Raw genomic sequence first — 15,132 nt, 5'->3', positions numbered from 1 at the left:
CATACCAAGTACAGTTATACCCCGTAATAAAGTGTGTTACCTTAACATTATATGTACTAGCTATTTAACCAGCCGTATTGTGATTTTGTTTGAAAACCTTTACATTCATTACTAATTTGTAATAAACAATAATCTGCATGCTTATTATCAAGTGAATTTTTCATTTACTACCTGCTGGGCAAAAATACCATTGTCATTTTTTAGTGACATCATTATATTGAAAACAATCATACCACAAAGAAGCTACTGCCATTAAAACACTTGCATCATGTGCATTTCTTCTTGATTACTAGATAAAATGTAGGGTTAACGTTTCAGTTTGTGTTGTAATTTCTAAACAAAGTCTTTATAACCCAAGGCTCACAAGAACAATATTGACTTTATTTGGACTTTAAATATTTCATAAAATCTGATATATAAAGGAATGAAAATCAACATCCTCTATTTCTCTAAAATCTTAAACAATGATTCGTTCCCACAACAAATTGCCTAGCACATGATCAACTTGCGGTACATGTTTATGCCATTTGCAGTAAAAGTACCTGCCTTATAGTGACCTCCACCTCTTTATACCACCCACCTACTTAATAAGACTGCTTTTCTAGTGTCTGAAGAGACCAATTTTAATACAATTCCACCTGTGCATGAAGCCCATTTCCCCTGTCCCGCGAGAGGTCTTTACCGATAGGTTAGACTGTACTTCAATTTTGTATTTTCTAATGGATTACAGAAGATTGACACATCAACTACTGTACATGAGAAATATGTTTTACAACATGTAATATGCTATCAGAGCACATGTATAAGGTGCATGTCAGCTGTATACGACTGGCCCCAGGACAGGATGACCAAGAACTGACAGCGTTCTTCCCGCCCCTCGATCACTCTGTCAGACGCTTCAATCACTGAATGTTTCCAGTCACAATATTTTAACCTTACACTGGGTGACTAGTCGTGTGTACTGTTTATATATCATCAAGGCCTGGATGTGAACGGCATTGTGTCAATATTATGATAAGCACCAGAAATCAGAGACCAGTACAAATAAATAATACATTCATTATCTACATAAATGTCACTATGTCGGCAACAACAGCAACACGTGTAGAGGAAACCACTGTATTATATAACAATGATAGACAAATTTAAATCATGAAGTTCTTTGAGGCGGAAGCATTGATTAATATTTCAAAGTACAGAAAATGTAATATGATTTACGTGTATAAATCTAAAGGAAAATTGAGAGTAAAGAACATCTGTATTTGTTCTGATAAAATCTAATTATCTTTTTCTACAACAAAGATCAATAACATCATAAGGAATCTTTAAGTCCAACTATGTTCAATTAAAAGCAATATACTGCCATATTACACTATGGAAACGCAATCTCAATCAAAAGCAATATACTGCCATATTACACTGCAAATGCAATCTAAAGTCTTAGGAATATCATGTATCTCCATTACTCATTCGTTGGTCGCCATTGTTACCTTAAGTCTTAGAAATAGCATCAGTTCTCCATTATTCTTTTTGTATGTTGCCCTAGTAACCCAAAGTCTGAGAAATAACATCAGTTATACAATTATAGGTCACATGTAATTCAAGAATAACAGTAACCTCCGTTTCCAAAGTGCCATATATATTTACCTAATTATAATGTCATGGTGAACTTTAGGTCGAAGAAATAAAAGCAGTCTCACATTACCAATTGATTTGTAGGTCACAGCAATTTCCATCAGCTGAAGAAACAACACCTTTCTGAATATTTCATGACGTAGGTCTGAACCAAAATCAATCTATACTGAAGTGTAAAGAATGAGTCTTCCATTTAATATGTAACGATGCACCAATGACATAATAGGATATATGCATCTTAAGCCAATTAATCTGCAAAACAAATATAAGAAAATCACATGTGTGAATAGGTTGGTTGTTATTGCCGTTGATTTCGAGAAAAGTAACCACAAAACATATTCTATCTCCATCAACATTCAAGCATGGAAACCAAAAGCAGCTTCACACATGCAATCTATTAAAATGATGCTTTTTGTATAGAAGGCTTTTGCTGCTGTCATCAATCACTTGCTCTTGTAGTAAAAGTGTATAAAAGGAAACAATCACTTTCATTTAGTCTTTTCAGGTATGGGCTTTACTAAATAACCATATTGTATATTGCAGCAGGCTCAAAAATATTTGACACATGTATTTGTTGTCAAAGTTATATATGGTTACAACTGTACTATTTTCACTTTGATAATAATGTGATAAACAACAGGTTTCCTATACATTCCAATATAACAAATTCATCAGGAAAATTTTTATAATTTCCTTGAGGCCTCCATCTTATTAACAATTCATAAATCAGATAGTACAATACACACACTACAGAGGTCAGGTCTGAGGAACAAGTGGCCTTAGGGAGTTCCCATCAGACTGTACTTAAGACTGATAATCCAGGATTCTGAACCAAGGAATTCCTATGAATTTACCTGTTTTCTAGGATATGGTTTCGTTCAATATGTCTGATCATCATGTGATTTACCTATTTTGTTTACAGGAAGTGAAGAAAAGTCAGAGTACCTGAAGAAAAACCAACCACCAACAAGACCCACATGGGTTTTGGAACTTTACACCTGCACAGCAGGCTCCCTAACTCGGAGTTTGAAAATACCGGTATTTTTACATCAGCTTGGAAAACATAAACTATAATGTAAAATTATAGATAGAAATTTCTATTTCTGAAAAAGCGCAATGGTCAATCAAAACCAGGATCCCAGAATTTGAACCCAAGACAAAGCCGAAGAAAATCAAGGGTAGTAATGCCAAGATAAAGAATCAAGACTTTACAATTCCAAAAGTGAGCCATGCACTGAATATTTGGACAATTTCTTAACAAACAATAGGACTTGAAAACAGAAGTTAAAATAACAGATAGTAGTAGGTAATCCGAGCATCAAAACATGACCTTAGCTGTAAGGTGCAGCATCGTGTGCCAGCTGCCGCAGCATCAGGTGTACTTTGACAACAACCTGCCGATTTGGAACAGAGCTATCATTACTTGGCCCATCCACTTGGGTCTGATAATGAGGGGGAGAAGAGGTCTTTTGTTGTAGACATAGCCATTGATAAGGGCACACATGGCCAGGCTTGGGGAAACAATAACACCAGGACATGTACAGTGTAATGGTAGCTCAGTCAAGGCTGTATCTGGTTATACTAAACTAAATATTTCATTTCTAATGGCTTCCTCTATAGCAGGATGTTTTAGGGAATTTTATTCCAGAAATACAACAGGAAGATATCTTTTCTATCTATAACTATTAGTAAATTGTCTGAAATATTATATAGGTCACTGTATAATTTTCTGAATGAATCTTGTCCAAAACATGATAAGGCTACATGTGATTAAAATAATCCAAAACTCTGATCAAATCATTTCAGGTAGAAAACAACTTGATGAAATTTTACAAATAAACTAAAATGCTCAAAAGAATGAGAAATAATATATTTACAATAGGATTAATGATTAGGTTAAACGTAATATGTTTTATTTATTCCTTTTACGTTTTTTTATTGTAATTACTTTTTATCAATTTTTTTTTTTCAATGAAATTTTTATATTTTCTGTTTGTTACTTACCTTTAAAATATGATACAAAGAATAGTAACCATCAATCCAATGCAGCACACATACACCAGTGGATGATCAACAGAGGGTTTGATTTTCACTGGTCACAAGTAACAACAGGACTAGCCACTAGAGTACCTCATCATCAGAATTCACTGTAAGGTATACTCATGTAAGACATGTTATGATATAGAGACACCATTAGACGTTATTCAGTATATATATATATTCCATGGTATGAGGGCCAAAGAACATTGTGATAACATATATAAAACACAAAAACTCCAGATAGTAAAGTCTGTTAGGAAATCTATCACCGGAACTTTTAACACATATCCTGTATCTCAAACAGTGAATTCAGTACATTATTGTTAACCCACATTGAAATATTAATACAATTAATTTTCTTTATTTTATTCCTGTTGTGAATTATATACTTCAGTCCCATTAAGCAACTCCTCATTTATCTCAAATTCCAAGCTCCCTGGTGCCTACCACTAGATTGAATACAAATATCTGTTAATTCCTGCATTACATCTATGTTGTTTATTCACTATCCTCTACTTTTAGCCTTTTTTACCAGTAAAGGTCAAATTTTCCAACCCAAGATATCACGTCAGTTTGAAACTGGATTATATATAATCCTTTGAATTCTTGCACTTGTGAAAGTCGTCAATGTGACCTTTTAACCTTTCCTGAAGCCTGTGGCTAAAGTTTAATCTGATCGATATACAGCGATGTTATGGACTGATATTTAACTGAAACATAACCACTATTATTGGTTAAACATTTGATAGTATTTCAAAAATAGTTCTGTGGCTTTTAGATACTTCAAATAACTACAATAATTGTTATCTAAGGTCAAAAATGTTGGGAAACATCCTATGTGCAAGAGTGGCCACCAGAATCTATAAGATTTTAATCACTTCTCATCTGAAGTGAAATTATAAATTATCTCCCTTAATTTGAAATGCACCATAGAGATTAAAATCATTAAACCCAATTTTGCTAATATTCCAAAGACTGTATCTCAAATGACGTATTTTTACGAGGTTATCAACATTTATGTATAGATGATTATAATTTTAGCTGCAGCTGGTGATTTGGCAGTTCTTGGCACTCCTTTATTGTAGGAAGACGATGTACTGTACTGGCTGTTGACATCTTCATTATGCTAAGATCCTATTCTGAATTTTCATATAAACCCAAATCAAGGTCAGAGGAAAGTTAAAAGGTCAAAACCACAAATCACAACAACAGTCTAAGCCGCCTTCTGCATACAACTCCCACATTATCAAAAATTACATTTTCATGGTCAGTCTCTCAAACCACCATACATATCTAATAAAGAAACAAACTGTCCGTCCCACGTAGCTTACCTGTCTCTGTTGTCTTTTCATCAAACAGTGAGATTTAGTCAAGGTTTCATAGGCATATTCATCATGAACTTTGGTGGAGCCATGACAATATTTTATTTTTAATGTAGCAAGCAGCACAACTGCTGACAGACATTGGATTTTTTAAATACTTCCAACTTGTCTGGAGATTGACCATGATCATAAAACCCATGACATAAATCTTTGGGAAATCTAAACTGTTATTGTAAAATATATGTATCCTTGTCAGCATGCAATTTATTTTGCTATTTTGCAGTCAAAACGTATTTGCCATTTTTTTTCTCTGTGCGAGTGTAATTAGCTTGATCTACTTATCTTATATTGATTAAGTATAACAATTTAATTTCATTCTGTGAAAATTCACATAGTAAACATATATGTACAATGCCATTTTAACGCCCACATACTTTCACCTTACTTAATAAATATTTCAAACATTTTTAGGTACAGCGGAAGTATGTAGGTAGTAAAACGGCATTTTATAAGTAAAAAAAAAAACATACTCTGGAAAGATTTAAAATGTTCCATCAGTAATAATACTACAGAAGCAAATAAGTTGCATTAATTAAATGGAATGATGGCATAAGCTTAATGTATTAGATGCCAATATTTTACATGAACAGCGTGTGCTGTTGATCATGGTTTTGCTTCTTCCACTGCGTAACCTGGGCGTGATCCTATTTCTATAGGATCATCAGGGTGTGTGCTTCAGAGGGAATTAGATAAGATATCCTATAATCACTACATATATAATAGGACAATGAAATATTAAGTATAAATTATACAGCTCTTAAAATAATTACAAGACATTTCACACAATATTGATACCCTTGACATGCAAAGTAGAAAGAATATTCATGTGTGATGAAGGTTTCTTTATAGCTATAAGTAAGCAATGCAGCTTGTGTTCAAATTTCTATTTATAGTAACTATGACCTAAATTTTGAGTGGACAATCAGTTAAGCAAAATGTAATCAGTACTGTAGATCAAGATCAGCACAAAGGTGTAATGAACATTAAAACAAAACCTAAATTTTCTTGTATACTAGAGGGTTGTTTTGTGAGATTTTTTTGAAGTTGTTTTTTTTCCAAAACGAATTTTGCTTAACTCTGAAATCCACAGAATGAAAATAACTAAATTGTCAGGATTATCATGCCTACTACCAACCCTAAGTTTCAAGATATAAGGTTGAATAAAAAAAAAATTATTATAGCACTTTTCGCATCAGAAATGCACTAAATTATTGCCATTGCAATGCAATGACAATGGCTAATTGTATTTTTATATGTCATGAGTATAACTAGCAAATCATATATTCATTAGGCACCATTTTTCAAAATCAATTTTGAGTTTACATTTGAAGAGGCCAAAATACCAAACAAGTCACTTTAAATTATTATGACAATAAAACAATTTACAAGGAAAACAAATATTTCAAGATAAAACAATAGCAGATTTATGATATATAATTCAATGGTCTTCAAAACCAATCATTTTAATTTTTGAAAATGTGAATGACTCACATAAAGGAGATACCCATAATGGAAAACTTAATAAGGAAGAATTACACCCAAATGATTTGATATCTAAGAGGTCAGGGTCAATGACTCAATTGTAAATAATAGAACACAACAATGACACATCAAACAATAGAATTCCAGGTAACATTGGTCAGACAATTCCTCCTTTAGATTCACTAACTTCACTTCAGCTGTGACTCATGCATGATCAAGCTATCAGAAAACAACAATTTCTGGCCAAAACCTACCATTGCATTGCATGTTTTGAGTTATCTCCCCTTTGTTCAATGCCTTCAGCACATTTTAAATAGTTATGACTTCTTCTACATATTCATTGCATCTATTTGTGTCTTCTATCAATTAAAGATGCTGCATCGACAGAGCATAAATAATTCTCATCATTTGAACAATAACTAGTGTTTAATTGTGTATATGTCAAATTAACACAAAAATAAAATAATCTTTTCTTTTTTTTTGCTTTTGGTGCATGCACAAGCAATACTTATATAAGTCATTTTGATATGGATTTTTTACAGGACACAATTTATTGTTTTTAATATTCTTATCTAGAAGTAAAATTAGTTGCTAAAATTTTTCAATGGTGGGGTAGTGGACATGAAACTTTTTAACTGAAAAAAATATGGTTGTCTGTTCCTGTTTTTTATAGAGAAAAATTACCATTTGTCAGCAATGTATGGTCATGATCAGATGTCATGGGGGTCAAATGTTTGAGGTTTCCATACCAGTATTGCAGACAGCTTTTGGTGGAAATGATGGTAAAATGATAATGTACAATGTGTCAACAGAAACTCTGTTATCCCCTTCACATCACCACAACATCTTTTTATAAAACATCAATTCAGGAAAAGTCATACCAATGTCAATGCATTCCATACTCTCCCATATAAAGCAGTCCAAACTTTACAAAAACATGTTAGCTTTTTTCAATTATGTGCGACCACATATACATCGGTGTCAATTTTTTGAGACCATACCACACTCTCCCATCACAAAATGGATCTTAACGTTCATTCCTGTGTTCAGTAAATAACATCCAAATTACTCCAGAATCATTTTTCCATCTACTTTAATACAGATCACCACATTATCAACTCTTTGACATCCAATGTTGTCAGGGGCCATCTAGATACCAGTGTAGTCCTGTCCTGGTCCAGGTAAGTCCATGTGGCCATGGGAACCCACCAGATACTGTCCCTACTGGATTAATGCTGAACAGAAACACAAGTATCTCTGAGTATATTTACTGAGTGTCATCACAATCACCCGGGAGAACTTTGTCAAATGGTCCTACAGTGACAAACTATGTAACCTGCTGTTAAGATGACTTAAAAGCCACATAGTTAAACAATAAAGCACTAAGCTCTGAACCTTATTAACAGTTTACTGCATTTTCAATACAAACTGTTAATTTCTTACTTTTGCCTACAAAGTGACAAAACATAATCAATATACAATATTCACATCGTATATACAATGGTTACACATCTACACCTCATGAAACAGTACACAATATCTCAGGAGACAGTACACGTTCCATTTAGACAGAAATTACAGCTATCTGCACATCTAAGCAAACAGCCATGATATAGTTACAAGCTTATACAATTGCCCTCTAGTCCATCAAAGTTTATTGTTGGTTCATTTTTATATCAATATATCAAAAGTTAAATACCATTTGCTTGATGAACTGAGGATTAAGACAGCAGGTTGAAAAGTTATTGTTCTCAATTCTTTTATTTTTTTCGCATTAGAAAATGTACATGTTTCCACAACAAACCAACTACATTTTAGCTTTTTATTTACGAAAAATTTTCACATGCTATAACACAGCGGTGTTACTGCTTTCTATACTGATATGTATTGAATGTAATTAATTTGTCATTAAATGAAGTGACACATGATGTATACAACAGAAGTCAGAAATAAGCAATCCTATACTGACAGCACTGTTATTTATATATATATCGGTATATATATAGAGAGAGAGAGTCAACAGATATACTAAATCCCTTTCTGATAGGACTATCATTTATATAAAGAGAGAGAGTCAATAGATATACTATATCCCTTTCTGATATGACTGTCATTTATATAAAGAGAGAGAGTCAACAAATATACTAAATCCCTTTCTGATAGGACTGTCATTTATATAAAGAGAGAGAGTCAACAGATATACTGAATCCCTTTCTGATAGGGCTGTCATTAATATAAAGAGAGAGAGTCAACAGATATACTATATCCCTTTCTGATATGACTGTCATTTATATAAAGAGAGAGGGAGTCAACAGATATACTAAATCCCTTTCTGATAGGGCTGTCATTTACATAAAGAGAGAGAGTCAACAGATATATTATATCCCTTTCTGATAAGGCTGTCATTTATATAAAGAGAGAGAGTCAACAGATATACTATATCCCTTTCTGATATGACTGTCATTTATATAAAGAGAGAGAGTCAACAGATATACTATATCCCTTTCTGATATGACTGTCATTTATATAAAGAGAGAGGGAGTCAACAGATATACTAATCCCTTTCTGATAGGATGACTGTCATTTATATAAAGAGAGAGTCAACAGATATACTAAATCCCTTTCTGATAGGGCTGTCATTTATATATAAAGAGAGAGAGGGAGTCAACAGATATACTATATCCCTTTCTGATATGACTGTCATTTATATAAAGAGAGAGGGAGTCAACAGATATACTAAATCCCTTTCTGATAGGGCTGTCATTTACATAAAGAGAGAGAGTCAACAGATATATTATATCCCTTTCTGATAAGGCTGTCATTTATATAAAGAGAGAGAGTCAACAGATATACTATATCCCTTTCTGATAAGGCTGTCATTTATATAAAGAGAGAGAGTCAACAGATATACTATATCCCTTTCTGATATGACTGTCATTTATATAAAGAGAGAGAGTCAACAGATATACTATATCCCATTCTGATATGACTGTCAGTTATATAAAGAGAGAGGGAGTCAACAGATATACTAATTCCCTTTCTGATAGGGCTGTCATCTATATAAAGAGAGAGTGTCAACAGAAATACTCTGTCCCTTACAGACAGGACTGTTAGATAGTGTTGTCATAATGAAATGTCAGTATATACAGCGGTATTGTGCCATTCTTTACTGTTATAGTGCCGTCACAATGAAATGACATGTGTTGTATACAGCAGAAATACTCACTGACGAAAATAGTGTCTATGTGAACATTCCTGATGATAACCATGCATGCTGACCAGAAATCATTGACATACTTCCATTCGTAGATTTCAACTATTTTTTCTTTCAATCCCAAGAGGCACTTCATTTGTATCTACTTATATCATGTATAAATAAGATGATTTGAACATTTCAATACTATACTGCTGGCTTCAAAATAACAAAAGTCTATCTTGATGTAAAATGAAAGTGATCATGATTATTTCAAATGTAGATACCATACAATATGTGTTACCATCTACCAAGGATATCATGAATAGCAAAACATTTAACCACTTTTGGTAAAGTTTTCTCACACAAATATGTACCAAAGATCGCCTAATTTCTCTGGTACCAAGGTAATATTTTTACCTGGGAATCCACTTACCTGTGACTGATGGCCATCCATCAATACTCCAGTCACCAAAACACAAAATTCCTCACAGCAGCTGTCACTACTACATCAGTTCATCACACTGTTGAACAGTAAAGTTCACAGTCAAATCCACTATACTGGTATTTATAACACAAGTTAATGATATAATAAGTAATACTGTCAACTCTAATGGGTAAAAGAAAATAAAATTATAACACTGTCAACTCAACTGGTCACAGAAAGCAGCGACTATAACGATCTAGTTCCTGAAAGCTGAGCTATATCTCCAATGATTCATTGTCATAAGGATATCATTTCACCTATACAGTTACCATGGATACGGATGATTTAGTAAAGCTTTATTATAGATGCAGCGGAGTACAGTGAGAATAAGTTTGCAGGCCAACACCTGTTGACAAGAGATCTGTATATTGATTGGTGTGCCACAAGTATGTGTCGATCAGGTACAGGTAAAAATGTGACAGGTAGACATCAAAGGAGAATAGGTATAGAGCTAGTGAAATACCCTACTTTAGAAACCTTTTACCCTCATCCTAACTAATCAAATATACCTATATTTACTTTTACGATACTTAGATGCCAAGGAATGACCAACATTGTATAGCTATCAAATTATCATCAAGTCATTGTTAGATATACAGATGTATCTGTAAAATATGTATCAGCTTCAAAGTTTATAATTTCTTCATCTCACATTGGAGGTAAAATACCACTTACAACAGGTTTATTTTGTTTTATGTCCTATCAACTGTACAGCCAGAAACATTTAAGGACTTTGTCAAGGTAGGAAGAAGAGCAAAGCCAGAGTCCCCGGAGTAAAACAACTGACCTAGAAAAAGTTGTTTAAATTTCATAACTTGATACCCAGAGGTGGAGATCTAGAGCTAATAGATTAATGTGAAAATACCTTTAAAACTATTCTGCCACCAAGCCCTTCCCCTGCCAATGGAGATATCAAAGCTGAAGTAAGTTTGATTGTGGAGACTTATGTGTATGAAAAAAAAACAGAAAAAAGTGCAAAAAATGAAAACCTAAAAACAGCAAAAGGTACTACTAGACCATAAAATGAATGTGTCTATGAAGTGGAAATATCTCTGCTGGTTTTAAAGTTATGCTCCGGAAATAAACCTGCTACAAAAATATGATATTTTCAGCAATGTTTCTATGGTTACAGAAAAAAACACAAAAAGTGAAAACCTAAAAATAGCAAAAGGCACTACTAGACCATAAGAACAATGTGTCTATGAATTTTCATGGAAATATCTCTGCTGGTTTTAGAGTTGTGCTCCGGAAACGATTCTTACACAAAAATCTGCCATTTTCAGCAATGTTTCCATGGTTACAGGAAAAAGTACAAAAAGTGAAAACCTTAAAATAGCAAAAGGCACTACTAGACCATAAGACTTATGTGCCTATGGAGTTCCGTGCATGAAGTTTCGTGGAAATATCTCTACTGGTTTTAGAGTTCTGCTCCAGAAACCATTCGTACGGACGGACGGACGGATGGACGGAACCCATTTGTATATTCCCCGGCAACTTCGTTGGGCAGGGGATAATTACTATACATGATGTGGATATACATGTACCTACACATTGAGAACCTATTTCTCTACTTTGACATCATGTTGCACATATATATGTATTTGTGACTGTTTTTGTTACATTAATATGCTAAGGTCGTTGGCACTGTACAGTAATTACACCGGTGCAAGTTTTCACCAAGGTTATGACAGCTATAAGATACGCCTGTATGATAGACAATGGAATTAATGACACCTAGATGTAACAATTTTTCGTCACATATAAAAACATTATTATAGTATATGTAAGGCATGACCTTGATCAACTGTAGATATATTAAACAATTAAAGGATTGTTACATTGCATTTATTGAAGATATAAATGCAATCTGGGTGGAAGATAAATAGAATAGTGCCCGTTAGGGCGCTATGAATATTTATCTGCCATCTCGATTGCATTCATATCTCCAATAAATGCAATCTAACAATCCTTTAATTGTTATATTTACATTTTACTTTCTAGTTCAAAGTAAAACGTAATTTAGATGCGAGGGAAAATTTGTATTTCCCACTTCAGCCATTTAACCTCCACAGCCAAGTTCAATGTGATAAAAAATAGTCCATATGAAAAGTTGATTTCAATAGCTTTTCATTTTACTTTCAATTATCCAAATGGGTTCATTCAACAACGTCAATTTAACCGGGCGGACTAACATGGTATCAGTAAACAAGACTCATATCCATTTATAAAGATATTACTACACCAAGTCTAAGCTGCATTTATTGGCTCATAATGCAGATCACGGTTATCATTAGAGTAATGGGAGTCGCTGTGGCAAAATGTAAATATAGGGATATAACCTTCGAATTCCTAGAAAGGAGCTTGATATCAGACACCAGGCTAGGGTTATTCAAATACCTGGCAACAAATGTGTTACACTAAATCATTCACTCTCGGTAATAACTTTATCAAATATCTAATGATTCAAGGCTACATAGGGATATAAGAATGTCTGGTACCGTATAAACCCTTTATCTAATTTATATCACAAAAAAAATTAATTTAACACAAACTTTGCAATGGTAGTATGTATGCATGCACCTAGTTTGTTACTTTCAACCAGAATTAGCTGGTAATTCATACACAAAAAGAAAGTAGATTTATATTGTAGCAGAAGAGGAGAAAATGTAGTGGCCAGACCGGGATTTGAACCCGGGACCCTCCAAACACTAGCCAAGTGCTCTAACGACTGAGCTACCAGCTGGTCACCGATGATCGACCCAGTCCAATCCCGCCACACTCCTCCCTCCTTTTTCGAAGTCTTTGCCCCCCAAAGACACACGAGACCCTTCCAAACACCACCACTGTGGGTTATTTAGTTGGGTGCCAATTATGTAACAGGAGAGGAGAAAATGTAGTGGCCAGACAGGGATTCGAACCCGGAACCCTCCGAACACTAGCCGAGTGCTCTACCGACTGAGCTACCTGGTCACCGATGATCGACCCAGTCATATCCCACCACACTATAAATACTTTTCAATAAATATGATAAACAATATCATGTAAATTACAATGCATGTACCATAATTAAAAACTTGAAATTCTAAGGATGTTCTTAAATATTTTGATATATTGATATTAATATCAAAATTATCGGTAATGTAATAATGGCTTTTTTGTTACATACGTCTTCTTAAAAATCTATAGCTTTAAGATGAGAATGTGTATAGGCTTAGCCTGTTAATCAATCCTATTGACAAAATACCATCATATATATATATATATATGTCAATAGGATTTGTTGAAATGAAACATACTTACCAAACAACAAAAATCTTCATTCTTGGCGATATATTATCCTACAAAAACAGTAAAGAATTGTAGTTGTTGACAACTGAATACATCTAACGTCATTTTGCTCCGTATTTTTGATAGGCTTTCACTCACTGTTTAACCAGCTAAACAAGACTTCCACTCTCTTATCTAACTGTCAAAACAAACAAAAAGTTATGAAACCATATAGTGATGTTATTGCTCTAGAGGAACACAAAATACAGTCCAAGTAGGGACCCCTGACAAGATTATGGCAAAAATCAATTACAAATGTCAGCTGGCATAATTAAACAATCAATCATTCATGTGACCAGTTGTTTATTTACGCGAGGTTAAGTACAGGTTGTAATCATTGCTGTATATGTATTGAGTGTTACACCTAGAGTGATGACCAGGTCATCATAAACCTATACACATTCTACACATACTTTTACCCTCCAGTTTATGTTTCTTCCTATTAAAGAGAAGAGACTTTGTTGACACATCTCAGCCTCAGCATCTTAGATACAATTTTATATAGTTCTGTGTAAAGATTTTGTTATCTGACTGTATTAACTAGCTATTTTTTTCATTTGATTGAGTTGAAACAATAACTGCCTATTCAACTACAGTGATGAAATAAGACTGGTTCACATATATTAGTACACTCCATCTATATGACTTTCAGTCTTAAAAGGTATCAAGAAATAATATTCATAATTAAAACATTTGTTCATACAGGATCTTAAATGGGTGTTCATTTCATATGAGTTTTATTAAAAAAGTCCAAGAAGTTTTTATTTTTGCAAGCCTTGATGAGCAAAACTTAAAACTTCAAGATGAGTTTAATAAAATCTCATTTGAAATGAACACAACTTTAAGATACTTTTTATCAAATAACTACAACCACACTCTCTTCGAAGAATCATGCCAGATTATATCATACTAGTAATATATACAAAAATATTATGCAGACAAAATTACTGAATATCAGGTAGATTATTATGTGATAATAAATGTGCTGTCTTTATCATAGTAAAAAAAAAATTTTCTCTCTCTTATGTATATTAGCATTTTGAATCAGATGAAACCAATAATAAATCTTTACAATATATGTAATATCTTTGCTGCTCTAGATCAAGACAACGTAATTCTTTTGAAGATCTCAGGAACTATATATTATCAGGAATTATCATTTGACATAATCGATCTCTGGTTAAATAAAATTAGCAAGTGCTGCTACAAACATTTAATTTTGTTGGGGTAAAACTTCGTTGTCTGATGTCTGTATAAATGTTTTCGTTAGGGAAAAAAATTGTTGTTCTTCTTTCAAAGATAAAGATTTAGTTCTGGTTTAATTTTCGCTTGTGTTTCATTTCCATCATTTCTTATGCACCCACAAAATATACAAAATTAAATGTCCAACAAAATTTAATGGTGTTACAGTATATAGATTTTACTTTAGGTGATCATATCTGCCAGCTAGTCTTCTTTACTGTGTAACAACCCATCTGTTTGAGAGATATTCAATGTTGCTCATTAAATTTGAGTGTTTGTCATGTTGGCAGCTTTTAAGCCATCTTGGATTTCAGAGCAACCTGAAAATAACAACACATGCAAAG

General features: G+C 33.4%; 1 protein-coding gene across 10 annotated transcripts in view; it reads right to left on the bottom strand.

The window, feature by feature from the left end:
• The window catches only part of LOC138326009 (SH3 and multiple ankyrin repeat domains protein 2-like), an 87,261-nt gene extending 73,724 nt beyond the window's left edge, over nucleotides 1-13,537 (bottom strand). For 3 of the 10 annotated variants that reach the window (XM_069272151.1, XM_069272159.1, XM_069272166.1), the window contains exon 1: nucleotides 10,169-10,390. The gene's annotated coding sequence lies outside the window, so the exon portion shown is untranslated. Of the gene's footprint in view, nucleotides 1-3,639; nucleotides 3,754-10,168; nucleotides 10,391-13,519 lie in introns of those variants that run through there. The other 7 variants (XM_069272181.1, XM_069272189.1, XM_069272197.1 and 4 more) reach the window with 5 other exon arrangements.
• Between the last annotated feature and the right edge of the window lie 1,595 nt (nucleotides 13,538-15,132).

The sequence above is a fragment of the Argopecten irradians genome, chromosome 1 (assembly GCF_041381155.1).
Source record: "Argopecten irradians isolate NY chromosome 1, Ai_NY, whole genome shotgun sequence".
Taxonomy (NCBI): domain Eukaryota; kingdom Metazoa; phylum Mollusca; class Bivalvia; order Pectinida; family Pectinidae; genus Argopecten; species Argopecten irradians.
Note: the sequence above shows the minus strand (reverse complement) of the source record. Positions and strands in the feature narration are given on the sequence as shown.